Below are 27912 nucleotides of genomic sequence, written 5' to 3' on the forward strand. Positions count from 1 at the left end.
TCAGCATTGCTAATCCTTGTGAGATATGCCATTTGAAGTTGCTCATGCTGCGTGCTTTGCTTCTTACCGAAAACCACTTTTTTTTAGAATGTAGATATTTAGGTTTTAAAAGCTGAGTTACTCAAAGCTCAGCTCTCCTAAAATGCTTCAAGACCCCTATGATGCTGGTTCTGAGATGGAAGTTGGAATAAATAAATCTTGAGAAGAAAAGTGTTTGGCACTGCAGATGATTACTGTCTTATCAATTGGCAAAAAAGGAAATTGCTTGCCCGTTTGCTGTATTTATGGTATTTACTGCATGTGTCTCTCTTGACGTACAGTACACGTTAAATTAGCCTTAGACATCATTTTTGTTTTTCGAGCCCAGATATTCCAGTAAAAACAGCGATCACAAAATAATGCAAATGAAATGGAACTATTGATAATCAATAATAATTTCTAAAGTACAAGTCTTAACCGCTTGAGATTTATCAATTATTTTCACTATGATTTGGGGTAAAATGACAAATTACAAATGTTAATACGTAGGATCAATCCTTCCACAGTTTGCATTTGCTTATTCAAAAAGCGGGTATCAAGTAGGCATACTGTAATCAAGTAAATCTGCGGGATACAACCCTTGCAAGTGCACAAGTATACCTTTGGGAAAATTCATCCACTCGCTCCTACAAGGATAACTAAGGGTTGCCCATCACCCTTACCTGCGTATGTTGGGGACAACAAAGAAAAAATAATAATGATCCATTTGTGGACATGGAGAAAATATGCAAACTGCATATGTTTGTGAGGTGTTAACCACTGTGCCATCACGCCTCTCGACATATGTATGTATTATACATCACAGAGCTGTAGACTCCCAAGAGTAAACCTCTAATAACATACTCACCCAATTTCAACTCATGCCAGAACTGAATTTCAGGTCTAGTATGGAGAAGTAAAGCATACTCGTGAAGTAGGTTTGCTTTGCAGCAGGTGGTGCATGGCACCTACAAATGAATGAGTAAAGGGAGCACACATAAGGATGATGGGCAACTCTAAACTCGCCCTATGTGTCTGCACAATTACCCTTTAAAAGAAGGCCACATAAACAGCAAAGAATCCAAAAATGAAGAATAGTTGACCACAAAAATAATAATTAGGATACTTCTAATTCCCATTTTGTTTTCTGACTTTCAGCCCAAGCTTTCATTTTGGTGAAAAATCGGCCAGGCCTTAGTGCTTCTGACCCCTGCCTGATCCCAATGAATCGGGTGCTTGATAGATACTGTTCGATTTAAATTGCACAATCAAGTAGCTTGAATTGAACAGTCTTATATATATATATACACAGTGGAACCTCGGGTCACGACCATAATCTGTTCCAAAACTCTGGTCGTAACCCGACTTGGTCGTGACCCAAAGTCATTTCCTGCATAGGATTGTATGTAAATACAATTAATCGGTTTGAAAACCATACAAACTGTATATATTTTGCTTTATGAAGGCACTATATGATAGATAGATAGATAGATAGATAGATAGATAGATAGATAGACAGACAGATGTAAAGGCACTATATGAAAAACAGACAGATAGATAGATAGATAGATAGATAGATAGATAGATAGATGTGGAGGCACTATATGATAGACAGATAGATAGATAGATAGATAGATAGATAGATAGATAGATAGATAAATGTGAAGGCACTATATAAAAGATAGATAGATAGATAGATAGATAGATAGATAGATAGATGTGAAAGGCACTATATAATAGATAGATAGATAGATAGATAGATAGATAGATAGATAGATAGATAGATGTGAAAGGCACTATATGATAGATAGATAGATAGATAGATAGACAGATGTGAAGGCACTATATGATAGAGAGATAGATAGATGTATATATTTTGCTTTATAGATTTTTATGGAAAAAAATAGTTAATCATACCATTGAATGCACAGCGTAATAGTAAACTAAATGTAAAAACATTGAATATCACTGAGAAAACCTTGAACAGAGAAAACTAACATTGCAAGAGTTCACGCTATAGCCTTACGAACTGCTCACTGTAAACGCCTTTTTTAAATGAGTTTTAAGCACAGGGAAAACATGAACATTTGAAAAATCCATAATTTAATAAACAACCAAGAAAAATAACAATGCAACAATGGATGCTACAAACCGATCACTGTAAACACTTTTTTTTTTTAATGAGTTTTAATCACAGGGAAAACATGAACATTTGAAAAATCCGTAATTTAATAAACAACCAAGAAAAATAACATTGCAAAAATGCTTACAACCTTTGGAAGCACGCTACGAACCGATCGCTGTAAACAGAAGTGAAGTGGAGGTTAAAATCCAATAGAAAAAAGTCTTCATTAAATACAACAAGGTTAAAACAATGCTCGAAGCAGTCTCTTTAAAAACAAGCCCGGTATATTCTTTAACTGCCTTCTCAGCCTTACGCGGCCAGCCCTCCCTCTCTCTCTCACTCGCTTGCTCGCTCTCTAGCGCTCTCTCTCTCTCACTCGCACGCTCTCTCTCGCGCTCTCTCACTCAATGCACAGGGAATGCACAGGGACAGGCTGAACACGTGTGGAAATCATCGGCGCGTACGAACCGGAAGGGAAACTGGCTTGTTCGTCACCCGAGTGTGTGGTCATGAACAGATGCAAAAGTTTGGCGAACTTTTTTGGTCGTAACCCAATTTGTACGTGTTCCGAAACGTTCGTGACCCGAGGTTCCACTGTATATATAATATATATATATTAAAAAAATCTTGGGACGAGATAAGACTTTTTTTCCTGCGATGAGACGTGATCTTTTGAAATGAGACAGACAGACACTTTCACGTCCCGCAAGACAGGCAAGTCATGTCATACTTACAACCTTTGGAAGCAAGCCCGTGATACACATGCAGAGCAGGTTAGAAGTCTCAAAAAAATGAGAGTAAAGATCACATTAGCGCAAATAAACAGAAAAATATTACTCTGTGAAATAACAGAACAGCAAATAGAGTTTGAGGATGTCTAGGGGAGAAGAGAGACAAGGCAGTGACTTTAAAACATTCGAAGCGACGCACGCAATGGAGATCACGCCACATAGGAGCAGCAGCAAGCAAGCCAGCTGCTGATCGAGCAAAGAGGAGGTAAAAAAAAAAAAAACTGTTCCTTTCCTATAGATGTAATCATTATTTCTCAAGTATATTTAACAATATTTTCAGTAATAACTTTAGCATGATGGCTTGAAGTCCACTGCCTTGAGCTGTGAACCTCTAGCCTTGTCTGATAAAGATACAATTCACCTCAATTGATTTTGTATTTGTTTATTAATGTTTCTTATAAGACTTATTTATGAATGAATCATCACACAGTGAGAGCCCTCCAGTTGATTGATTACATAATAGAATTAGACAAAACCCGCTTGATGTAAAATAGTGATACAGAGATAAGGGTCGCTAAATAGGAGTGAGTTTCTTTTGAGTCTCAATCCTTTTGACCTTGAGAATGTTCCTGCATTTCCTTCTCCAGTGTCTGCAAGTGGAAATGTCATTGTTGAGATAGATAAAATCTACTAAAATTATTTGACACTCTGTGAGACATCTGAAATGTGTCCCATGTCAAATCACTAATCATATGAAATGATCTCAACCAGGAATAGAGGCTTTCTCAGGATACACCCAGAATTTCTTCTCAGTTGTGTTCCTCTCCTGTTCATCTTGACGTAACCTACTGGATTCACAGTGACAATGCCATTCCAAGTTTTCTGTGAGGTTTTCTTTGCCATGCAGGTTTGTCTTGAAGCAGGTCTCCTTAAGTTCCCATGATACACACAGCTGTACCCCCCTCTTTCTTTATTTTCACGTTTAGCTTTCACTGTTTAATTAAAACAAAAAAAAAACAAAAAAAAAAACTACTGTTTCACTGTTAGAAACATAAGGCGAGTTTCACTACTGAGTTGGCCCAAATCTGGCAGATGTGTGTTATTAACACTCCACCAAGCATTTGCAATGTGTCTTGTGTCAGATCACTAATGATATTAAAGTTTGAAGTCGGCATGTTAAACTCCCACAATGAACTTGCAGCTTTTTCTCTATTGTCGTCAGGAGGGATTTTCACAATTGAACTACATGAAATATCCTAGATGTATTTTACTGCTCATCCATGAGGACTCTGTAATGTGTTCTTTGTTAGATCGCCAAAGATATTAAATTCCCTTTGCCTGATATAGCAGGTATGTCAGGATGGAAGTAGACTTTCTTCTCAGTTGTGATTGGATGTGTTTTATTTTTTTTTCTTTCTTGTTGATGTGGATGGAACCTACTGGGTTCACATTACTGATGCCGTCACAAGTTCTCTGTGGGGTTTTCTTTTGCAGTATGCATAACCAACGTGAGATTGCTTGTCCGGAATGTGCTGATTTCCTTCAGCTCCTATGAAGCACCTGCGCCAGCTTCTCTGTAGTCGTCACGTGTTGTCTTCCCACAAACTAGTTGTCACTTACAGATTCTACTCCTTTACAGATGTTTCACTCTAGAGGTTAATGAAATCTAGACTTACTGTTTTGCTACTTCAAGGACTGCTGTGTGAGATCTACCACAAATGAAATCTTCTAGACATAATTCATCACTACCTTGCAATTTCTTCATAATTTGTTCTTTGTGAGAAAAGTAATGGTATTAAATGAAATTTAACTCCCGGGATGTACCTACCAGTTCCCCTATACCACCAGGATGATGCGTATACAGGGGGTCCTCGGGTTACAACGTCTCGACATACGACATTTCGAGTTTGCAACTCTCACTCCCATAAAAACTTTAAAAAAATTGAGATGTGAGTGTTTTGGCTCACGCCATTAGCGTCGTACTTACAGACTACGTGGGTGAACTCGTTTGGTTGTGCGCAGAGGAAGTGTTGCATTTGTGTTGCTTTGTTTGGTGACTTTTTGGCCCTTATCATGGCTCCTAAACAAAAGTCAGTGTCTTCAGATGGTAGTGCTTCGAAGAAGAGGAAAGCCATCACGATGGACGTGAAATTAGACATTGTAAAGAGATCAGAAGGAAGAAAGGTAAGGAATTTTTTTACACTCATTTTGTCTGTTACTACAGTAGAGTATATTTATGTCCTTTTCTTTTTTCTGTGGCTTAGTTGTGTTTTTATGTTCTAGATTATTATTTTGCAAATGTGTTAGGATAGTTAAGTGACTTGGGCTAGGGTGTGTTTCAACTTACACCAAAATCGGGTTACATCTATGTGATAGGAACGGAACTGTGTCGTAACGCCCTGTATACAGTAACGAACTTTATCAATACCGTCATCATCTTCTGTGATTTTTTTTTCCTATGATTAGACAGAACTCTTAAATTCTGAGATAAAATCACACTTTGCTATCTTAGGATGCAAACTCTTTTTGGTGTTGTCTCGAATACTGTTATAATGTGCCATTTTCTTTCATTTTTGTTGTCTTCTGTATGAGGTCGGAGTACATGCTATATATTAAATATGGAGTTTTGCACCCAAATGATTAGATTTTTACATTCATTTTTTTCATTATGCAATATTTTCTGTTTAACTTTGCAATGAAATATTGTTCACTGGATGTGATGTGAGATGCCATTCATAGCATTGGCATAAAAACCAGCACTTTCTATTCCGGAGTATCTGAGTTTAGGATTCCTGGTTATGAACTAATATTTTTTAGGGTTAAAAAAACTTTAACGCTTTTCTTAGCGTTTTAAACTTGATGACTTTTTTGGTTTTGGCTCTGGCCTGCTTTTTCAACCTCATCTCATTTCTCCCAAACCTTTTTCTTGAAAATCATTTTACAAGTCACAGGAGGTTCTGCTCAAGCTTCATAACACACTGGTGAGGCCTCGTCTGGAGTACTGGGTGCAGTTTTGGTCTCTCCAGGCTACAAAAAGGACATAACAGCCTAGAGAAGGTCCAGAGAAGAGCGACTAGGCTGATTGAGGAGCTACAGGGGGTGAGTTATGAGGAAAGATTAAAAGAGCTGAGCCTTTATAGTTTAAGCAAAAGAAGATGAGGAGGAGACCTGACTGAAGTGCTTAAAATGATGAAGTGAATTAGTACAGTGGATCAAAACTAGGACTTTAAAATGAGTTAAGAAGGACTTAGGAGTCGTAGTGGACTCACAGTATCAACTGCCAGGCTGTGTTCAGAAGCCTTTAAGAAGGCTAACAGAATGTCAGGTTATATAGCGCCTTGATGTGTGGAGTACAAGTCACAGGAGGTTCTGCTCAAGCTTTATAACACACTGGTGAGGCCTCATCTGGAGTACTGGGTGCAGTTTTGGTCTCCAGACTACAAAAAGGACATAACAGCACTAGAGAAGGTCCAGAGAAGAGTGACTAGGCTGATTCAGGGGCTACAGGGGTTGAATTATGAGGAAAGATTAAAAGAGCTGAGCCTTTACGGTTTAAACAAAAGAAGATTAAGAGGTGACATGATTGAAGTGTTTAAAATGATGAAGGGAATTAGTGCAGTGTATCGAGACTGGGACTTTAAAATGAGTTAAGAAGGACTTAGGAGTCGTAGTGGACTGGCAGGCTGTGTTCAGAAGCCTTTAAGAAGGCTAACAGAATGTCAGGTTATATAGCGCCTTGATGTGTGCAGTACAAGTCACAGGAGGTTCAGCTCCAGCTTTATAACACGCTGGTGAGACCTCATCTGGAGTACTGGGTGCAGTTTTGGTCTCCAGGCTACAAAAAGGACATAACAGCGCTAGAGAAGGTCCAGAGAAGAGCGACTAGGCTGATTGAGGAGCTACAGGGGGTGAGTTATGAGGAAAGATTAAAAGAGCTGAGCCTTTATAGTTTAAGCAAAAGAAGATGAGGAGGAGACCTGACTGAAGTGCTTAAAATGATGAAGTGAATTAGTACAGTGGATCAAAACTAGGACTTTAAAATGAGTTAAGAAGGACTTAGGAGTCGTAGTGGACTCACAGTATCAACTGCCAGGCTGTGTTCAGAAGCCTTTAAGAAGGCTAACAGAATGTCAGGTTATATAGCGCCTTGATGTGTGGAGTACAAGTCACAGGAGGTTCTGCTCAAGCTTTATAACACACTGGTGAGGCCTCATCTGGAGTACTGGGTGCAGTTTTGGTCTCCAGACTACAAAAAGGACATAACAGCACTAGAGAAGGTCCAGAGAAGAGCGACTAGGCTGATTCAGGGGCTACAGGGGTTGAATTATGAGGAAAGATTAAAAGAGCTGAGCCTTTACGGTTTAAACAAAAGAAGATTAAGAGGTGACATGATTGAAGTGTTTAAAATGATGAAGGGAATTAGTCCAGTGGATCGAGACTTAAAAATGAGTTCATCAAGAACACGGGGACACAGATGGAAACTTGTGACGGGGAAATTTCGCACAAACATTAGGAAGTTTTTCTTTACACAAAGAACGGCAGACACTTGGAATAAGCGACTAAGGAGTGTGGTAGACAGTAAGACGTTAGGGACTTTCAAAACTCGATTTGATGTTTTTTTGGAAGAAATAAGTGGATAGGACTGGCGAGCTGTGTTGGGCTGAATGGCCTGCTCTCGTCTAGAGTGTTCTAACCATGTTAAGTGATGACCATAACCACATAAGTGCTGTATGAATGAATGATGTCTCGTCTTGAGTCAGTACAAGAATCTCTGTCTCTGTAGAATAACGTAATACCCAGAACTCCTTTAATGTGAGGCACATTAAGCACTATACAGTTTTATTTTCAAAACCACACGGAGACTGAATTTACCTCTTGAAAAAGACTGCACATCATCAGCTTTCTATTCTCCACTGTCCCATTTTGAACCTGATGAAGACGACTGATTCATTCTATCGATATCCCATCCAGCAATTAGTTTTCTGTGATGCTAAGTACTGCTCGGACTGAACTCTTGTTAGGGGCTGGAATAGGTCAAAGTATTTGACATCTGGGATGCACTAGCTCTTCATCATCATCATCATCATCATCATCCTCAGGTGTACTTTCTCTGATGAGCTGTGTGCAACTGGCTACATTCACTCTGTTAACACCTTCATCAGAGATCCACTATATATTCATAGTCAAATCTACAAATAGACTGAATAACCTTAGTGGGTAATATCCACGTTTACTCTTTGACACCTGGAATTCATTGGTTTCCCTCTTTACCACTGTCCTCAGGTGCAGGTTTTTCCTCTTGACATTGACCAAACCTCCAATGATAGCCTCAATGAGCCCGAAATGACAAAGATGAAGGTTAACTTCCTGTGCTGAGCCAAGGAATGGGGATACTCAACTCCCAGGATAGCATATTTCTCCATCTTTGTCCTCAGCAACAGGCTTCCAGACAGATTCACTTAAAACAGAAGTTTGGTGTTGTCTTCTTACCCTAAGCTCTGATGAGCCTGAATTCCATGACCTGACAGAAGTACGTTAAATCGTGTGACTCCCAGACTAAACGTGCACTCGTATCTCTGTTATTCTGAGATTGCGGGTTTCACTGTTGAACCCTTGTACTGGTACCTAGCTGAGGTCGTCACATACCCTAATTGGATTGAAATGTCATACATGGTAGAATACAGTGCATCCGGAAAGTACTCACAGCACATCACTTTTTCCACATTTTGTTATGTTACAGCCTTATTCCAAAATGGATTAAATTCATTTTTTTCCTCAGAATTCTACACACAACACCCCATAATGACAACGTGAAAAAAATTTACTTGAGATTTTTGAAAATTTACTAAAAATATAAAAACTGAGCAATCACACGTACATAAGTATTCACAGCCTTTGCCATGAAGCTCCACATTGAGCTTCGGTGCATCCTGTTTCCCCTGATCATCCTTGAGATGTTTAATTGGAGTCCACCTGTGGTCAATTCAGTTGATTGGACAGGATTTGGAAAGGCACACACCTGTCTATAGAAGGTCCCACAGTTGACAGTTCATGTCAGAGCACAAACCAAGCATGAAGTCAAAGGAATTGTCTGTAGACCTTAAAGACAGGATTGTCTCGAGGCACAAATCTGGGGAAGGTTACAGAAAAATTTCTGCTGCTTTGAAGGTCCCAATGAGCACAGTGGCCTCCATCATCTGTAAGTGGAAGAAGTTTGAAATCACCAGGACTCTTCTTAGAGCTGGCCGGCCATCTAAACTGAGCGATCGGTGGAGAAGGGCCTTAGTCAGGGAGGTGACCAAGAACTCGATGTTCAGTCACTCTGTCAGAGCTCCAGAGGTCCTCTGTGGAGAGAGGAGAACCTTCCAGAAGGACAACCATCTCTGCAGCAATCCACCAATCAGGCCTGTATGGTAGAGTGGCCAGACAGAAGCCACTCCTTAGTAAAAGGCACATGGCAGCCCGCCTGGAGTTTGTCAAAAGGCACCTGAAAGACTCTCAGACCATGAGAAACAAAATGCTCTGGTCTGATGAGACAAAGATTGAACTCTTTGGTGTGAATGCCAGGCGTCACGTTGGAGGAAACCAGGCACCGCTCATCACCAGGCCAATACCATCCTTACAGTGAAGCATGGTGGTGGCAGCATCATGCTGTGGGGATGGAACTGGGAGACTAGTCAGGATAAAGGGAAAGATGACTGCAGCAATGTACAGAGACATCCTGGATGAAAACCTGCTCCAGAGCGCTCTTGACCTCAGACTGGGGCGACGGTTCATCTTTCAGCAGGACAACTACCCTAAGCACACAGCCAAGATATCAAAGGAGTGGCTTCAGGACAACTCTGTGAATGTCCTCGAGTGGCCCAGACTTGAATCTGATTGAACATCTCTGGAGAGATCTTAAAATGGCTGTGCACCGACGCTTCCCATCCAACCTGATGGAGCTTGAGAGGTGCTGCAAAGAGGAATGGGCGAAACTGGCCAAGGATAGGTGTGCCAAGCTTGTGGCATCATATTCAAGAAGACTTGAGGCTGGAATTACTGCCAGAGGGGCATCGACAAAGTATTGAGCAAAGGCTGTGAATACTTATGGACATGGGATTTCTCAGTTTTTTTATTTTTAATAAATTTGTAAACCTCAAGTAAACTTTTTTGTTGTGTTGTGTGTAGAATTCTGAGGACAAAAATGAATTTAATAAATTTTGGAATAAGGCTGTAACATAACAAAATGTGGAGAAAGTGATGTGCTGTGAATACTTTCAAGATGTACTGTATGTCATGGACTTTGGACTTCTAAGATGCGTCTTTTCTCACATTTGCGTTATCTTGGGGTATCCTGGGGTACGTGCAGGATTCACTTTGTAGATGCATTAGAGGAGTTTAAGTATATGATTCGTCTTCTCTCCACGCCAGCTCCAGACTAATGACTTTAATCTTCTGGATACTTTCTTTGCTGCCCCCCCCTTTCCTACTTGTTGACAGACAGAGGGTTACGGTGAGCACTGCTTATGGATGTACTTCACTATTCCGAAGAGATTAAGGAGCACTTACACTGGGTACCCTGACTGCACAGTGTGCTCCGCAATCTGCAGGCCAAAACATTCCAGTCAGGCGAGCTTCAACTGGTGTGTCTATTTACAGGCTCACTTGACAGCTGAGAAGATACTTAACTTGGTGTAATAAAGCAATTAAGCAAAGCTGTCTGTTCTGCTGCCATCTCTGTCAGGGGCTTTCTAATAACTTTCTTTTTCTCTCAGTTAACAAGGTTGAAGAGCCTGCTTAGTTTTGTAAAATGAAGAAAACAATTATTGGAATTATTGGAACAAATCAGTTCATTTGCTAAGGCAATTACCCATGTCCCGATAAATAAAAAAAGGAAATAAATAAAAGTCTTGGAGGAGAAGATAAGGACTGCAAATCAGAGCTCTTGTGTTAAGCAGCAGCAATGGAGACAAAGTGCTTGTGGCCCGGTGGCCTGCCCTGGGATCCTATGCTCTAACATACGCTCAAGAATTTTTTGTCACCACAGAAAGGAAGGCTGACATCAATTGGTTTGCCAGATACTTGAAATTAGTCATTGAAGTGTCTAGCCAGTGTTTCCTCTGCAGCTCTTTCCGGAGGGAGAGGAAGCAAACGGCACTTTTTTAGCTGCCATTTTCACAAATGCACGGTGCAGAGAGCAAAGGCGTTCAAAGCAAATTAGCCACCTTTCCATTCAGGACAAGTAAAATCAGAACAAAAAATGCCGACTGACTCCTCCAACCCCTAGACATTAATATTCAACAATCACAACCATATCACTGAAAGGCAGAGGTTAAGTATTTTATTATTATTTACTTTTTACATCACCTTCTATGATATTCACTAGGAGAGGCACAATATAAAATAAAGGTTTAAGGAGTAGTAAATAAATTACTGTAATTGCATGTATATTTTCCTTTGTAAACCTACAACTTTTATTATGTTGGCCATTCCTACCAGGTGCTGCTCAGGCATTTTACCACATAGCGTGAGGTGGAACACTCGCCTCTTCTATCAGTATTAACTTAACCTTGGATTGAGGGGCTTTACATTACCATTTGCTTACAGTATATTGTCATTATGCGAAGCCTTAACAACGTAAGTGGAAATAAGGCACTTACTGATATCAATGTCACATAAATCTGGATTGCTGGAACTGATTTTTCAAAACAAAAGGTGCACTCCAAGGTGATAGATAGACTTGGAAAATAAGTGACAGACAGATAAAGAGATAGACAGGAAAGGGACTATACAAGATATAGATTAGATTTGTTATCGCATCCCTTTGGTGGATTTTGTGTTCTTTCAGTTGTATTTAGTCTTTTCTATAATAAAACACTTTATTTTATTTTTATATGTTTAGTGTCTGTATTTGCTGTAGGCTCACAGTCAATTCATGAGCACTACCTCAACCTAAAATATATAAATACTGTAGATAGAATGGAAAGGCACAATAAAAACAGGTAGATATAGAATATAACATATACAAATAAGTAGCTAGGAAATGCAAAATATAATATTACAAATACTGTATGAATGGTTTAGAGATACTGTAAGATAGATAGATAGATAGATAGAAAGGCACTATAAGATAGATAGATAGATAGATAGATAGATAGATAGATAGATAGATAGATAGATAGATAGATAGATATGAAAGGCACTCTATGATAGATAGATAGATAGATATATAGATAGATAGATAGATAGATAGATAGATAGATAGATAGATAGATAGATAGATATGAAAGGCACTATATGATAGATAGATAGATAGATAGATAGATAGATAGATAGATATGAAAGGCACTATATGATAGATAGATAGAACTCAATTTAAAGTCACCGCCTCGATCCACTGCGCTAATTCCCTTCATTATTTTAAACACTTCAATGTTCAAATGACAAAAAAAAAAAATAATATCTCATTTTTAAAACTGCTTAAACCAATTCAAGGATGTGGGGGTTCAGAGCTTATTCTGGCAGCACTGTCCGCAAGATAAGAAACAACTGTGGACAACTCAAAAGGCAAAGCAATTAAAGACTTTGAGAGAGAAAAACAAAATCCATTCAGACAAATGGAAAACATAAAAACTCCACATGGACATCAAACACTGGATTCCTGAAGTACGACTGGTAATACTACTGTATGTCATACCGCCTTAAAACGAATATCCAAAACGCTTTACAGCACAGGATTACATTGTTTAGCATGCTGAGCGTGACATAATCAGTGGCCAAATAGCCTGCTCCTCCAAACAGCCAATCATGTGGCATGCAGACAAGGTCAAGGGGTTTACTTGTTTTTTGACCAAATATTAGAATGGGCAAGTGACTTTAACCGTCGTATGACTAATGGTGCCAGATGTGGTGATTCCAGCTAATTTCCTCGGATTTTCATGTGTGATAAACATCTAATGAGCAGCAGTCTTGTTAAATACAGAAGTCAGAGGAGAATTGGTGAGACTCGTCCAAACTAACAGAAAAGACAAAAATCCTCACATTCACATGAGTGGTGTGCAGAAGGCGATTTTAGAACGCATAGTGTCACAAGCAGCTGGGGGCCAGACCCAGTCGGGACGCCTGGAAGGACCGGGAGGTGGCGTGTACGTCTCTCCGGGCCACGAGGGGGCAACCGCCCTGGATCTGGAGAGGACCACGGGAGAGGAGCAAGGAGGCTCAAATCCACCACCAGGGGGGCACCCCGAGCCTCAGAAAGCCCGGGAAACACGTACTTCCACCACACCCTGGAAGATGGAGGACGACCCTTCCAGGGACGCCCAGAGCGCTTCCGGGTGCAAGGGCAGCACTTCCGCCACACCAGGAACATCGTCAGGCACCTGGAGTTCATCCGGATGGAAATAAAAGGGGCCACCTCCCTACAATCAAGGAGGTAGAGTCGGGAGTGGGAGCAGGATGAAGGTCCCGTGGAGAGAGGAAAGGCGGCCCACGGACATTTGGAAGAGAGACCCGTGGAGAGGGTGATTGGTGCTGGGGGCACTGTGTGCTGTGCAAGAACTGTGAATAAAGATGTGGTGTCAGTCTGGTGGTGTCCGGGCATGTGTCACAATAGCATTTCAGACCTTGAAGAGAATGGGTTATAGCAGCTGAAGACCACACTAGTTTACAGACCTATTAGCTAAGAACAAGAAGACGAGGCTATGTTGAGCCCATGAGCGCTATTATTGGACAATTTTAGACGGGAAAAATGTCAATAGTCTAATGTAGATTTCTGTTGTGACATACAGATGACAGGGTCATTACTGGTTGAAAACAGCATGAATTCATCCCACCTTGTATCAAAAGTACCAGCTGGTGATGGCAGTGTAATGTTTTTTGGCTTACATTTGGACACATAATGCCAACTGAAGGTCATCTGAAATCATTGCTCCTGAGCATGTTGTGCATTCGCTAACTGTTTTCTAATGAAATAATGTGCCACATAAGAAATCCCACAACATCTCAAACTGGTTCCACAAACATGACAATGACGTTAGTGATTTCTAATGACCTGCATATTCCCCAGGTCTCAGTCGATTAGAGCATATTGGGGATTAAGTGAAAAGGGAGATTCAGGGCCAAAAGATCTGACTCATGACATTAGGTCAGCGTGGACCAAAATCCTTATCTTAGCACCTTAGTAATTCAAGTAGCCTTAAATCAAGCAGTTCTGGAGGCAAAAGAGGGCCCGTCTCCTACCTGGTACTCAACAGGCGGACCCTATCAAGTGGCCACTGTATTTCAATGCCAGTTTCATTAAAGGAGGCCATAATCGTGAAGTGAACTGTGTCTCTTGCATATGACATCCATCCATCCATCCATTATCCAACCCACTATATCCCAACTACAGGGTCAAGGGGGACTGCTGGAGCCAATCCCAGCCAACACAGGGCGCAAGGCAGGAAACAAACCCCGGGCATGCCGCCAGCCCACCACAGGGCACACACACACACAATAGAGACACTCAAATGAGTATCTGCTTAGAATTCCAAAAGCTAAACTTAAAAGAAGTGGTGAGGCGGGCGGCCTTCTGCTGGTATGCACCTCAAATCTGGAATAGCCTGCCAATGGGAATTCGCCAGGCTGATACGGTGGAGCACTTTAAAAAAACTGCTAAAAACACATTACTGTAACATGGCCTTCTCATAACCTCACTATAATCAAAATCCTGCCACTCTGTATCTCCGACTCATTATAATAACTATTCATGGTGGCTCTGAAATCTGTACTAACCCCTACTCTCTCTTCTGTTTCTTTTTCCGGTGTCCTTTTGGCCACCACCATCTACTCAAAGCACCGTGATGTTCCAACAATGATGGATGGATTAACAACCAGAAGTCTGCATGACCATCAGCATCAAGTGACTCCGTGAGAACCCTAACTACAATGAGGACTATTTCATTTATGTGAGGTAGAATGCCCAGAGGGGACTGGGTGGTCTCGTGGCCTGGAACCCCTGCAGATTTTATTTATTTTTTTTCTCCAGCCGTCTGTAGTTTTTTTTCTGTCCACCCTGGCCATCGGACCTTACTCCTTTTCTATGTTAACTAATGTTGTCTTTTATTTTTCTTTTCTTCATTATGTAAAGCACTTTGAGCTACTTTTTGTATGAAAATCTGCTATATAAATTTGGAATCGCCAAACGGGGAGAACATGCAAACTCCTCGCACCCGGGAAGCGAACTCAGATCTCCTTACTGCGAGGCAGCAGCGCTACCCACTGCGCCACCGTGCCACCCTGGATATGACAGTGCTGTGGAAATAATAAAGTGACCACTGAGTATATTAGGCATCTGACTGCAACACAGAAATCATTATGCTGCTTCTGATTTCTAAACTCTGCTAGAATGAACTTTTTTATACATCCATCCATCCATTTTCCAACCCGCTGAATCCGAATACAGGGTCACGGGGGTCTGCTGGAGCCAATCCCAGCCAACACAGGGCACAAGGCAGGAACCAATCCTGGGCAGGGTGCCAACCCACCGCAGGACACACACAAACACACCCAGCACACACAGGGCCAATTTAGAATCACCAATCCACCTAACCTGCATGTCTTTGGATTGTGGGAGGAAACTGGAGCGCCCGGAGGAAACCCACGCAGACACGGGGAGAACATGCAAACTCCACACAGGGAGGACCCGGGAAGCGAACCCAGGAGTCCTTACTGCGAGGCAGCAGCGCTACCCACTGCGCCACCGTGCCGCCCTTTTTTATACATTCTTCTTAATATTTCCAGGATGTTTTAATTTCTAGAAAGCTTTGCCAAATTAAATCAGTGAAAATAACTACACTGTCACGTTTGGTTGTTATAAATCAGTAAACAGCTTATTGTAATGTGTATTGCAAGGCAAAATAAATAAGAGAAGCAACTGCCCTGTGCTGGTGTCTGCCACACTTGTGGTGAACACACATGCATAAACACACACCGACACAAACAGCCTGGTGACACTGGTGGGGGTCTCGATGAATAAGCCAGGTTCAAAGGGGCTGTGACTGATCCCGCCGTCACCTGCTGATTTTGTCCAGGTGTTTTACTGCTATCTGCAGGCGCTGGGGGTTCAGACAGAGGGAAAACTTTGCCAAGCCTTTGTCTGGAATTGTGCATTCCTTGTACAGATGGTGGACAGCCACAACTTGGACAACGCCAGGCTTGATTACCCTCACCTATGACGAAGCTGAGTGGGGGGGCGCGCTGCATTAACTTTAAATGCTGCAATTAGAAGAATAAGATGAGGAAGAATCGACTGGAAAATGAGTTGTCCTGCTGCATAAGCCACAGTTGCTTTTTTCCTATCCAAACTATAAAAGGCACAGACTTGACCCAGTGGAGGCATTGGATTTGGGTGTTTCCTATTCTTCTGAGCCTACAGCCTCACCTTAAAAAAATCAATATAGGTGTTCGGATTGTGTCTTTTAAAAAGGCACAGGTTTTTCTTTTCCTTTCCAAGATTTGGCAGTCATGCTGAGTGTTTTATGGTACCTCACTCTGGCAAAAAAAAGCAACTCTGAAAAATGCTCAAAGTCTGCAAAAAATAAAACAGTCTCATAAATATAGCAAAGCAGGGGCAAGCCTCACCTGCCAGCCAATACGTGTCTATGTATGGTTTTATTTTGGAAAAAGAAAAAAAAAGTAATCGCATAAAACATTTTGAAAATATGTGTTGAACTGGGGGGAAATTTGTACAGTCAAGAAAATTCTAGCAGTAAACACACAGCATCAGGAACTGCCCAAAGCAATGAGACGCCATCCCTTATGTCGCATTAAAATGGAAGGTTTCTCTTGGATTGAAGCAGTCAGATTGGGCAAGTGCACACTATACATCAATATATAACCATCCATCCATCATCTAACCCGCTATATCCTAACTACAGGGTCACAGGGGTCTGCTGGAGCCAATCCCAGCCAACACAGGGCGCAAGGCAGGAAACACACCCTGGGCAGGGCGCCAGCCCAATGCAGGGCACACACACACACAAACCAAGCACACACTAGACACAATTTAGAATCGACAATGCACCTAACCTGCATGTCTTTGGACTGTGGGAGGAAAATAACCATAAAAAACCAAAAAAATTACACTCCATAGAAACTATCTACCACTGCGGGCCACAAAGAATAGAACAGAATTGCAAATGGTTCCCAGTGCAGGTTACTGCGCCTTCAAAACTTTGTTCCCGAAGCAGGGAGAATTTCCAAGCCTCCTGGGTGACTTCTTCTACCCCATGGCCCACCCTTAGCTTTTCATCTGTGTTCACTACTTTCATTCAACACTAAATGAACTTGGAGTCGTGAGAATTTAAGTAAAACAGGAACTGAGTAAAGTATGCAAAATAGTTTTAAACTAGTTTAGAAATTAGTCACATGTGATGAAGACCAAGGAGCGGCTGCTGCTTCACCACCTGAGACCACAGGTCCACCACGCCCTCAAACCGTTGCAGTTTGCATACCAGGAGAAGGTGGGAGTGGAGGATGCCATCATCTATATGCTACACCGATCCCTCTCCCACTTGGACAGAGGCAGTGATGCTGTAAGAATTATGTTTCTGGACTTCTCTAGCGCCTTCAACACCATCCAACCTCTGCTCCTTAGGGACAAACTGACAGAGATGGGAGTAGATTCACACCTGGTGGCATGGATCGTGGACTATCTTACAGACAGACCTCAGTATGTGCGTCTCGGGAACTGCAGGTCTGACATTGTGGTCAGCAGCACAGGAGTGCCACAGGGGACTGGACTTTCTCTGGTCCTGTTCAGCCAACATACATCAGACTTCCAATACAACTCAGAGTCCTGCCACGTGCAAAAGTTCACTGACGACACTGCTATGGTGGGCTGCATCAGGAGTGGGCAGGAGGAGGAGTACAGGAACCTAATCAAGGACTTTGTTAAATGGTGCGACTCAGACCACTTACACCTTAACACCAGCAAGACCAAGGAGCTGGTGGTGGATTTTAGGAGGCCCAGGCCCCTCATGGACCCCGTGATCATCAGAGGTGACTGTGCAGAGGGTGCAGACCAATAAATACCTGGGAGTGCAGCTGGATGATAAACTGGACTGGACTGCCAATACTGATGCTCTGTGCAAGAGAGGACAGAGCCGACTATACTTCCTTAGAAGGCTGGCGTCCTTCAACATCTGTAATAAGATGCTGCAGATGTTCTACCAGACGGTTTTGGTGAGCGTCCTCTTCTACGCAGTGGTGTGCTGGGGAGGCAGCATAAAGAACAGGGACGCCTCACGACTGAACAAACTGGTGAGGAAGGCAGGCTCTATTGTAGGCACGGAGCTGGACAGTTTGACATCCGTGGCAGAGCGACGGGTGCTGAGCAGACTCCTGTCAATCATGGAGAATCCACTGCATCCACTGAACAGGATCATCTCCAGACAGAGGAGCAGCTTCAGTGACAGACTGCTGTCACCATCCTGCTCCACTGACAGACTGAGGAGACCCCACACTATGAGACTCTTCAATTCCACCCGTTAACATTATACAAAGTTATTGTCTGTTATACCTTCATTGTTATCACTCCTTAATTTAATATTGTTGTTTATCAGTTTGCTGCTGCTGGAGTATGGAAATTTCCCCTTGGGATTAACAAAGTATCTATCTATCTATCTATAATATAGTGCCTTTCCTATCTATCTATTGTATAGTGCCTTTCACTCTATCTATCTATCTATCTATCTATCTATCTATCTATCTATCTATCTATCTATCTATTATATAGTGCCTTTCATGTTCATCTATCTATCTATCTATCTATCTATCTATCTATCTATCTATCTAGTTTGTTTTCATGTCTGTTTAAACAAATTTGTGTTTGTATGTGTACTCATTATGTCGTTAAAAATATGTAGTTTGCAATTGCATTTACCTGTGAACTCGTTACAGCACCCTGAGCCTGAATGCAGTCAACAGAGACATGAAATCCATCCATCCATCCATTAACTAACCCGCTATATCCTAACTACAGGGTCACAGGGGTCTGCTGGAGCCAATCCCAGACAACACAGGGTACAAGGCAGGAGACATGAAAAATAAAGCGAATTGAATTTAAACTGAGAGTGAAAGAGAAAAGAACGCCTAAATACACAAAATCAAAACACAGAAAAGAAAAAGAAGAAAGCATTAGAGGACAGTAGAGGTTGCACATATAGTGCCATGCCTCACTTGTATTTATTTATGTTCCAGCTAAGGCTGCGGAGTCGTAAGCAATTATGGAGTTACTGGAGTCCGGCTAAATGTAAATTGCAATGTAATGTGTCAAAACTTCTACTTTCACATACTGTACTTTATTTTAAATAAACTTTTTTATTTTCTACACATGTAACCCCTTTTAAAATTTTATGTTGGCAGCGATAAAATCTTTGTATTTTGTATGTTGGGTGCTTTGAGTCAAAGCAGTTAATAAAGTACTGTTCAAACGTTTGGGGTCTTTTATATTACCCTTAATTAATCATGCTTATATTCTAATTAGTTATTAGAGAAAGAAAAGAATTAAATATTAGACCATGAATTCACTAAATTACTCTGAATAATTGTGTAATATTGTACTTAAAGCAAAGATCAGTGTAGCAATACGTAAACAACTGTACTATGCCAGGCTATGGAAGATGCCATGGAAGAACACAAACAAGTTCACACCTTTAATACTCAATTTAAATGCCACCCCCAGTGAGGCAACTAATCTACTTTTGAGTCAGCTAACTGCCACTGTTGCCATTTTCAGAATGCACACTTGTATTATGCCTGAAATGTGCCAGAAAATGGAGCTCACTATGAAAGATGCTATATACAGCCATAAGATTACAGATTTATCTCCATCACTGAAGTAACGTACAACGCTGAGCAAATGAACTTAACTGTCAGTGTCTAAGCTATAGAAATGTGTAGAAAGCAATTAAAACTACAAGCCTGTGATTATAATTCATCATTCTATCAAACCCATTTAATTCAGTACAGGGTTGTCAGGGTCAGAACCTTGGGTGCGAGGCAGTGAAAAATAACCCTGGAAGGGATGCACAACACACTCTAATGTGCATATCACCTCATCTCAAACCTGTTTAATCCAGTTCATGATCTTAGTTTGACAACAGCCTATCCTGGCAGAACTGGGCACAAAGAGACCTTGACATGGTGCCAGTGCATCACAGGGTCCACTTATGTACACACATCAACATGGAGTTTCATACTCCCACAAGACCAATTCGAAATTGGCAATTAACCTAATACTTACTTCTTTTGGGATGTGGTAGGAAAAGTAGACTCTATACAGACAGGGAGACCATGCAAACTCCACACCAGCCATGGCACTTCCTTGAAACAGCAGTATTGTGACACAATGTCATCCATGAACGATACTTGTTAAGAAAAGTACATGCACCAGTAATATGACAGTCCACCCAAACAGCCAAATGAACAGATCATGAATATCTACAGTGGTGTGAAAAACTATTTGCCCCCTTCCTGATTTCTTATTCTTTTGCATGTTTGTCACACAAAATGTTTCTGATCATCAAACACATTTAACCATTAGTCAAATATAACACAAGTAAACACAAAATGCAGTTTTTAAATGATGGTTTTTATTATTTAGGGAGAAACCTACATGGCCCTGTGTGAAAAAGTAATTGCCCCCTTGTTCAAAAATCACCTAACTGTGGTGTATCACACCTGAGTTCAATTTCCGTAGCCCCCCAGGCCTGATTACTGCCACACCTGTTTCAATCAAGAAATCACTTAAATAGGAGCTGCCTGACACAGAGAAGTAGACCAAAAGCACCTCAAAAGCTAGACATCATGCCAAGATCCAAAGAAATTCAGGAACAAATGAGAACAGAAGTAGTTGAGATCTATCAGTCTGGTAAAGGTTATAAAGCCATTTCTAAAGCTTTGGGACTCCAGAACCACAGTGAGAGCCATTATCCACAAATGGCAAAAACATGGAACAGTGGTGAACCTTCCCAGGAGTGGCCGGCCGACCAAAATTACCCCAAGAGCGCAGAGACGACTCATCCGAGAGGTCACAAAGACCCCAAGACAACGTCTAAAGAACTGCAGGCCTCACTTGCCTCAATTAAGGTCAGTGTTCACGACTCCACCATAAGAAAGAGACTGGGCAAAAACGGCCTGCATGGCAGATTTCCAAGACGCAAACCACTGTTAAGCAAAAAGAACATTAGGGCTCGTCTCAATTTTGCTAAGAAACATCTCAATGATTGCCAAGACTTTTGGGAAAATACCTTGTGGACTGATGAGACAAAAGTTGAACTTTTGGAAGGCAAATGTCCGCTACATCTGGCGTAAAAGGAACACAGCATTTCAGAAAAAGAACATCATACCAACAGTAAAATATGGTGGTGGTAGTGTGATGGTCTGGGGTTGTTTTGCTGCTTCAGGACCTGGAAGGCTTGCTGTGATAGATGGAACCATGAATTCTACTGTCTACCAAAAATCCTGAAGGAGAATGTCCGGCCATCTGTTCGTCAACTCAAGCTGAAGCGATCTTGGGTGCTGCAACAGGACAATGACCCAAAACACACCAGCAAATCCACCTCTGAATGGCTGAAGAAAAACAAAATGAAGACTTTGGAGTGGCCTAGTCAAAGTCCTGACCTGAATCCAATTGAGATGCTATGGCATGACCTTAAAAAGGCGGTTCATGCTAGAAAACCCTCAAATAAAGCTGAATTACAACAATTCTGCAAAGATGAGTGGGCCAAAATTCCTCCAGAGCGCTGTAAAAGACTCATTGCAAGTTATCGCAAACGCTTGATTGCAGTTATTGCTGCTAAGGGTGGCCCAACCAGTTATTAGGTTCAGGGGCAATTACTTTTTCACATAGGGCCATGTAGGTTTGGATATTTTTTTTCTCCCTAAATAATAAAAACCATCATTTAAAAACTGCATTTTGTGTTTACTTGTGTTATATTTGACTAATGGTTAAATGTGTTTGATGATCAGAAACATTTTGTGTGACAAACATGCAAAAGAATAAGAAATCAGGAAGGGGGCAAATAGTTGTTCACACCACTGTATGTGTAACATCTCTCTATCATAAAAGGAAATCCTGGGACGAGACTTTCTCGGAGATAATTTTCAACTCCGGCGAGAGGTAATTCCAAGTCCCGCGAGACGAGACTTTTTGTCAAGAGATTTTGACAAGTCCCGCCCTCCTCTAAAACATTTACAACCACGCCCACGGTCCAATCACTTCTCATTCGTGTGAATGCTACTGTCAGACAGTTCCTGCGCTCTCAGCTCCGAGCGGGGTCGGAAATAAAAGACAAAGAGTAGAAGACAAAGAAGAACGTCATAAAGAGGTTCAAAACCGTTGGCGCGATATACATGAAGAGCAGTTTAAGAGATTTTGAAAGTACTCAAATTCGAAAGTCTCGAAAAGCTGATAGTAAAGATCACATTAGCGTTAAGAAACGTGAAATAACGGAACAGCGAAAAGAGATTGAATATATGGACATATGATATGACAGAGGTATGTAGATATTGTTCGGCTTTAAACTTTAAATTGGAGACTTGTAGATCGTCTAATTCGTGTTGGCATCAGGGAAAAGTACTGCTTCTTCCCAATAAAAAGGTGCATCCGCGAGAATGAAAAGATTTGTGGTATGAGTGGCAGAGACGTGACGTGGCTGGTACGTAGCGCAGGCAGTGGGGGGGGTTGGCGAGTGAAGCGAGCAGGGGGCAAAGCCCCCTAGTAATATATTAAAATCCAGTTCAGAGTCATGAAGCTGGCAGCACCAGCCTTGGACAAGGCAGCTAGTCCACTGCAGGTGCCACTCACAAGCACAACCACAAGGCCAATTTCGAGTCATCAGGATGTAGGAGGAAGATCCACGTAGACATGGAGAGAACATGAAACTCCTTAACCACAACAACAAGCCATGGGATGTAGAGGCCATGACGCTGGATCTGTGATGTGGCAGTACTTGTGATGTTTTCATGCTGCCCTACACTTATCTTAAATGGCCAATTCAGACTTACCAATTGACCTTACACAAACACAGAGAAGACATAGGCAGTATCTGAATCAGGACTCCAGAGTTATATGGAGGCCACAGAGCGCTGCTTTGTATTGTTGTGTTAATATAACAGATACACGTTATGGGTACATCTGAGTATCCAGTCAACGTGACAAATGCATTACTTCCTTGAAAAGGCCTCAACCCTGAAGCCAACAGCCCGATCTTTTGCAACGTGAGGATTTCTGTACAAAATCCCATGAACTGTCTAATCCAGTACGCTTTGCTCTCTCTCTGTTTTCTTAATGACAAACAAAGAAAACTCCCAGATGCCGCGGCCACCTGGTCTGATTCATGCTGTCCTGTAAACCCACAGACTTGGAACATGCGTTGGCCGATCATTAACTGTATTTTTTTTTTTGTCAATTTAAACTTAATGTTGCAAGATGTGTTTTTTTTTTTCCCCCTTTGCTTTTTGTAGTAAAGTTCTCCATCAATTTAGGAAGAGAGCAAAAGGGAGGAGTTGCTTATGTCAAGGCAGGCTGAAGTCAAGGGAATAAAACGAGAGGTCAGCGGTTAGCGATCCCAGGCACAGCTGCTCTCCTAGACTTTAAAGTAAAAGTATTACTTAAACAGTCAAACATTCAGAAACGTTATCAACTGTCTGGGCAGCACCTCTCTGTGCTAAGACGCCGCGGGTGAATGCTCTCCACTTGATCCTTTACCGAAGCGCAGCCAAGTGTCGTCTCAGAGTAAACAGAAACAAGATCCAGACCAGCAGAATGTGTGTGTGTGTGTGTGGTGCTGATTCCCAAATTGCTCCTATACCCAAATCCATGCTGTTTAAGACATTTTTAGGCTAACAGCCATTCCTCACACACCACCCCATTTTGTTTCTTAAATGGCGACAGGCCAAATCCAGTCAGAGAAAGGAAAGGAAAGGAAAGTGACCAGCTTTCAGCTCAAGAAGACCCAGCAATTCTAAAAAGAGTAAGGAAGCTAATTTTAATTAAAACAAATTGTCCTGTTTTTCAAACCATGCACATGAAAGTCTAAATGCACAAGCCTCCAGGTGATCAACATACACAGTCTATCTGTCTGCTCACTTTAAAAAGATAAAACGATAAAAGGCAATACATAAAACTGAGAACTGTCCTCACGGCAATTGCTATAAAACTGTCTGAACACAGCACACTAACGTGGAGCTAACAGGCAATGCTATTTCATAATCTTTACACCAGAAGGTCAGACTTTCAAACGTCATTGGCTCGGTGACTGGTTCTGTCTTGCATTAAAGTGATTTCTAACAGCTTTTAGATAGCTGGAGTCTGAGATTTGTAAAGCTGCTAGAAACAAGAGCAAATCACGACTTCTCTAATGTGAAATGATTCCTCACTATACGTTCAATGTATTATTTAACAGCTTTAGTTATGTAGCGCCTTTTAATGTAGCGCCTGGACAAACTTGTTAGGAAGGCAGGCTCTATTGTAGGAATAAAGCTGGACAGTTTGACATCCGTGGCAGAGCGACGGGCGCTGAGCAGACTCCTGTCAGTCATGGAGAGTCCACTGCATCCACTGAACAGGATCATCTCCAGACAGAGGAGCAGCTTCAGGAACAGACTGCTGTCACCGTCCTGCTCCACTGACAGACTAAGGAGACCCCACACTATGCGACTCTTCAATTCCACCCGGGGGAGTAAATGCTAACATTATTTAAAGTTATTATCTGCTTTTACATGCATTGTTATCACTCTTTAATTTAATATTGTTTTTTATCAGTATGCTGCGGCTGGATTATGTGAATTTCCCCTTGGAATTAATAAAGTATCTATCTATCTATCTATCTCTATTATATAGTGCCTTTCATATCTATCTATTATATAGCACCTTTCATCTCTATCTATCTATCTATCTATCTATCTCTATTATATAGCACCTTTCACATCTATCTATCTATCTATCTATCTCTATTATATAGCGCCTTTCACATTTATCTATCTATCTATCTATCTCTATTATATAGTGCCATTTATATCTATCTATCTATTATATAGCGCCTTTCACATCTATCTATCTATCTATCTATCTCTATTATATATATATGCCTTTCATATCTATCTATTATATAGTGCCTTTCATCTCTGTCTATCTATCTCTATTATATAGTGCCTTTCATATCTATCTATTATATAGCACATTTCACATCTATCTATCTATCTATCTCTATTATATAGTGCCATTTATATCTATCTATCTATCTATCTATCTATCTATCTATCTATCTATCTATCTATCTATCTATCTATCTTTACTTACTTTATTAATCCAAAGGGGAAATTCAATAGCACCATCTTGTTACTATAACTTAAAAATGGCTAAGATCTGATTTTTTTTGTTTGTTGGAGAAATAATAACTGCATGCTGTGGTCTGGGGAAATACAGTATATCCATTTCTTCAGCCTCTATGCAAGCCCTACCAGGTAAAAGTTAATGGAAATTGCCAAAAAGTGGGAAAAAGGCGTTCCGTAAAATCAGCTTCTTCAGGAGTGACATCTGTCTCGTTTAGAGTTATCGATTTTCCACTTCAAATGAAAGCACGGTAATGCTGCCTTCTCTGAGCTGTCCAAGCCCACGTTATTTTATATGAAACAGCAGATTGATTTTTTTCTGCATCTTAAAGAGACGCTGACATATCTGTGGTGAGTTTGTCGGAGATTTCAGAGTCTGTTTTGATTTTATTTATTTTTATTGATTAAGGGGTGGACTGCTTTTTTTTTTTCCGCTGTCCACAGACCCTATTGGTTTGAGGCAATTATTGTAGCCATTTAGTCATTTCCATGTGTTTGTGATCCAGTGGTCAATGTCTGACTGATCTTTTCATCTCAGTATTGTTCAGGTTGCTATTGAAGCCCAGGCTTTTCAAATTCAGCCTTGTGGCCCTCCCATTGCTGCTAGTTTTCATTCTACGTAATCTCACATTCCTACCCTGGTTTCATTGTTTAATTGGCTGCCATTTCTCCTTCTGTTATTTTGTATTCAGAAAAGTGCAGTGGTGTGCGATTTACATTTAAATTAGATTTCTTTTTGCACACCTTTAAATGCTTAACTCTTATTTTGTCATTTTCTTTTTGTTTTCACTTTGACTGTTTTTTCGCTCTTAATTACATCAGCATACTGGTAATTCATGATCATCAAAGCAGACACAGATGCAAATGACACTGAAAGCTGCTACAGTAGTTATTAGCTTGTGTACTTATTAGCTAATCAGTTCAGGTCAGGTTGGGATGGAGGGCATGCACGGGTATAGCGCCTTGCCATAAACCAACGACGAAACAGCTCAGGATCCTGACAATCCCCCCATGCCAGACACACAGTCCAGTCCCACCCTATTGAAATGACTATCTATCTATTACATGGGCGTCCCCTTGGCCTGGTCCAGCCTATCGGGTTCTCAACAATGCGAGCCGGACCACCCTCATTGAATTACACCACACAAGTGTTAATTTCAAAGTATTCTGTACCTGTGACAATAAACTTGAACTAGGCGTTTTTTTTTGTTTTTTTTTTACCTATCCACTACCTTTATTGTTTGTTTCAGAAAATCTAATATTATATAATTTCTGGAATATGCCTGATGTTTGATTTGATCTAAAGTAGATTGTTGTGACTAACTTGCTCTCTTGCATCTCCAGGATCCCAATTTGTGCTTAACCTTCACTTTCACTTCTTGATTTTTCAGAGCGATGCCCTTTTATTGTGACTATGGTGGCTTTAACTATTTATGCTTTTAAAGTAATTGCAGCATCTTTCGAATCTGACTTCCTATTTAGATTTCTCCTTGCTTTCTTTCATTACAAGGATGATGTCCGTATAAATAACGACTGCAGCTCACATCCATGTTGTGCTTTGAGCCAATTAACCTTTCCATTCCAAACTCACTATTGTGTAGAATCCATTTATGCCTCTGTTACGTTCTCAATTGTAAGGATATCAAGCATAAGTGTTGCAGACATATTTTTGAAGATAGAAGTCAGATTTAGCTTGGATCAATACACTGGGAAATACTGAGTACAGACACCCAAAAAAACGTGAACCCGAATTTACACACCAGTGTATAGCAAATATCAAACCCTTAAAGTTTTTCAATATGAAATACGTTTGGAACAGAAAGAATCAAAAGGACTGTATAACTACGAAGAGAAAGCTTTTCAAAATGGTGTTAGGAAGAATAGTCAAAAAGGCAGCAATGGCTAAAGTGCATCTTAAAGTCAATTGAGTCATCAAAACCAGAATCAATCATACTGTTAAAGCCAAACATTCTTTCTTTAAATTCATTGTTTTAAGAGAGCGCAAGTCATGTCCAATAATGTGCACAAAGCACCCTCCTCTCCACAATACTTATATATATAAATAAACACAATACACAATAATCAATACTCCTCCACTCTCCCAGACACGTTGCCACCCTGCCACGCAGCTCAGCTCGTCCGTCTGGGATTTCCCACAATCCTTTATAGTCCTTGACCCGGAAGTGCTTCTGAACCCTCAGTCCGTGTGATTTCCTAGCACTTCAGATCAAAAACTCTTCTTTTCATCCCGGAAGTACAACATTTCCTCTGTCCCTGAGACCAGGACGTACTTCCGGGTTATAGGGCACGTAAGAGTCTCTGGGCCTCCCTCCAGCGCAGTGGCGTAGCGTGGGTGTCAGCCACCCGGGGCGGAGGAAAATTCCGCTGCCCCCTTATTTAGGTATTTCAATTTAAAAGACTAAAATATACAGTAATTCTAAAGAATTTTTCGGCAAGAACAATCATCATTATTGTGTATTGTACAGGTTACAAATAAAAAAGTCATGTATATATGTTTTACTGTACCGAGTACAGACGGTGTTGCCAGTCCCTACAATGTCATTATTATACATTCATTTAAAGAAAGGGGATTCCCCAGTTTCGTCACAGAATAAGTAATGAAAAATTCCGTGCTCATTTCAATCGGTCCGAATCGTAGGAGCGACAAAAATCTGAAAT

General features: G+C 41.1%; 1 protein-coding gene across 3 annotated transcripts in view; it reads right to left on the reverse strand.

The window, feature by feature from the left end:
* The window catches only part of bnc2 (basonuclin 2), an 803167-nt gene that overhangs the window by 250785 nt on the left and 524470 nt on the right, over window positions 1-27912 (reverse strand). The window lies entirely within an intron of this gene.

This window comes from Polypterus senegalus, chromosome 7 (assembly GCF_016835505.1).
Source record: "Polypterus senegalus isolate Bchr_013 chromosome 7, ASM1683550v1, whole genome shotgun sequence".
NCBI lineage: Eukaryota > Metazoa > Chordata > Cladistia > Polypteriformes > Polypteridae > Polypterus > Polypterus senegalus.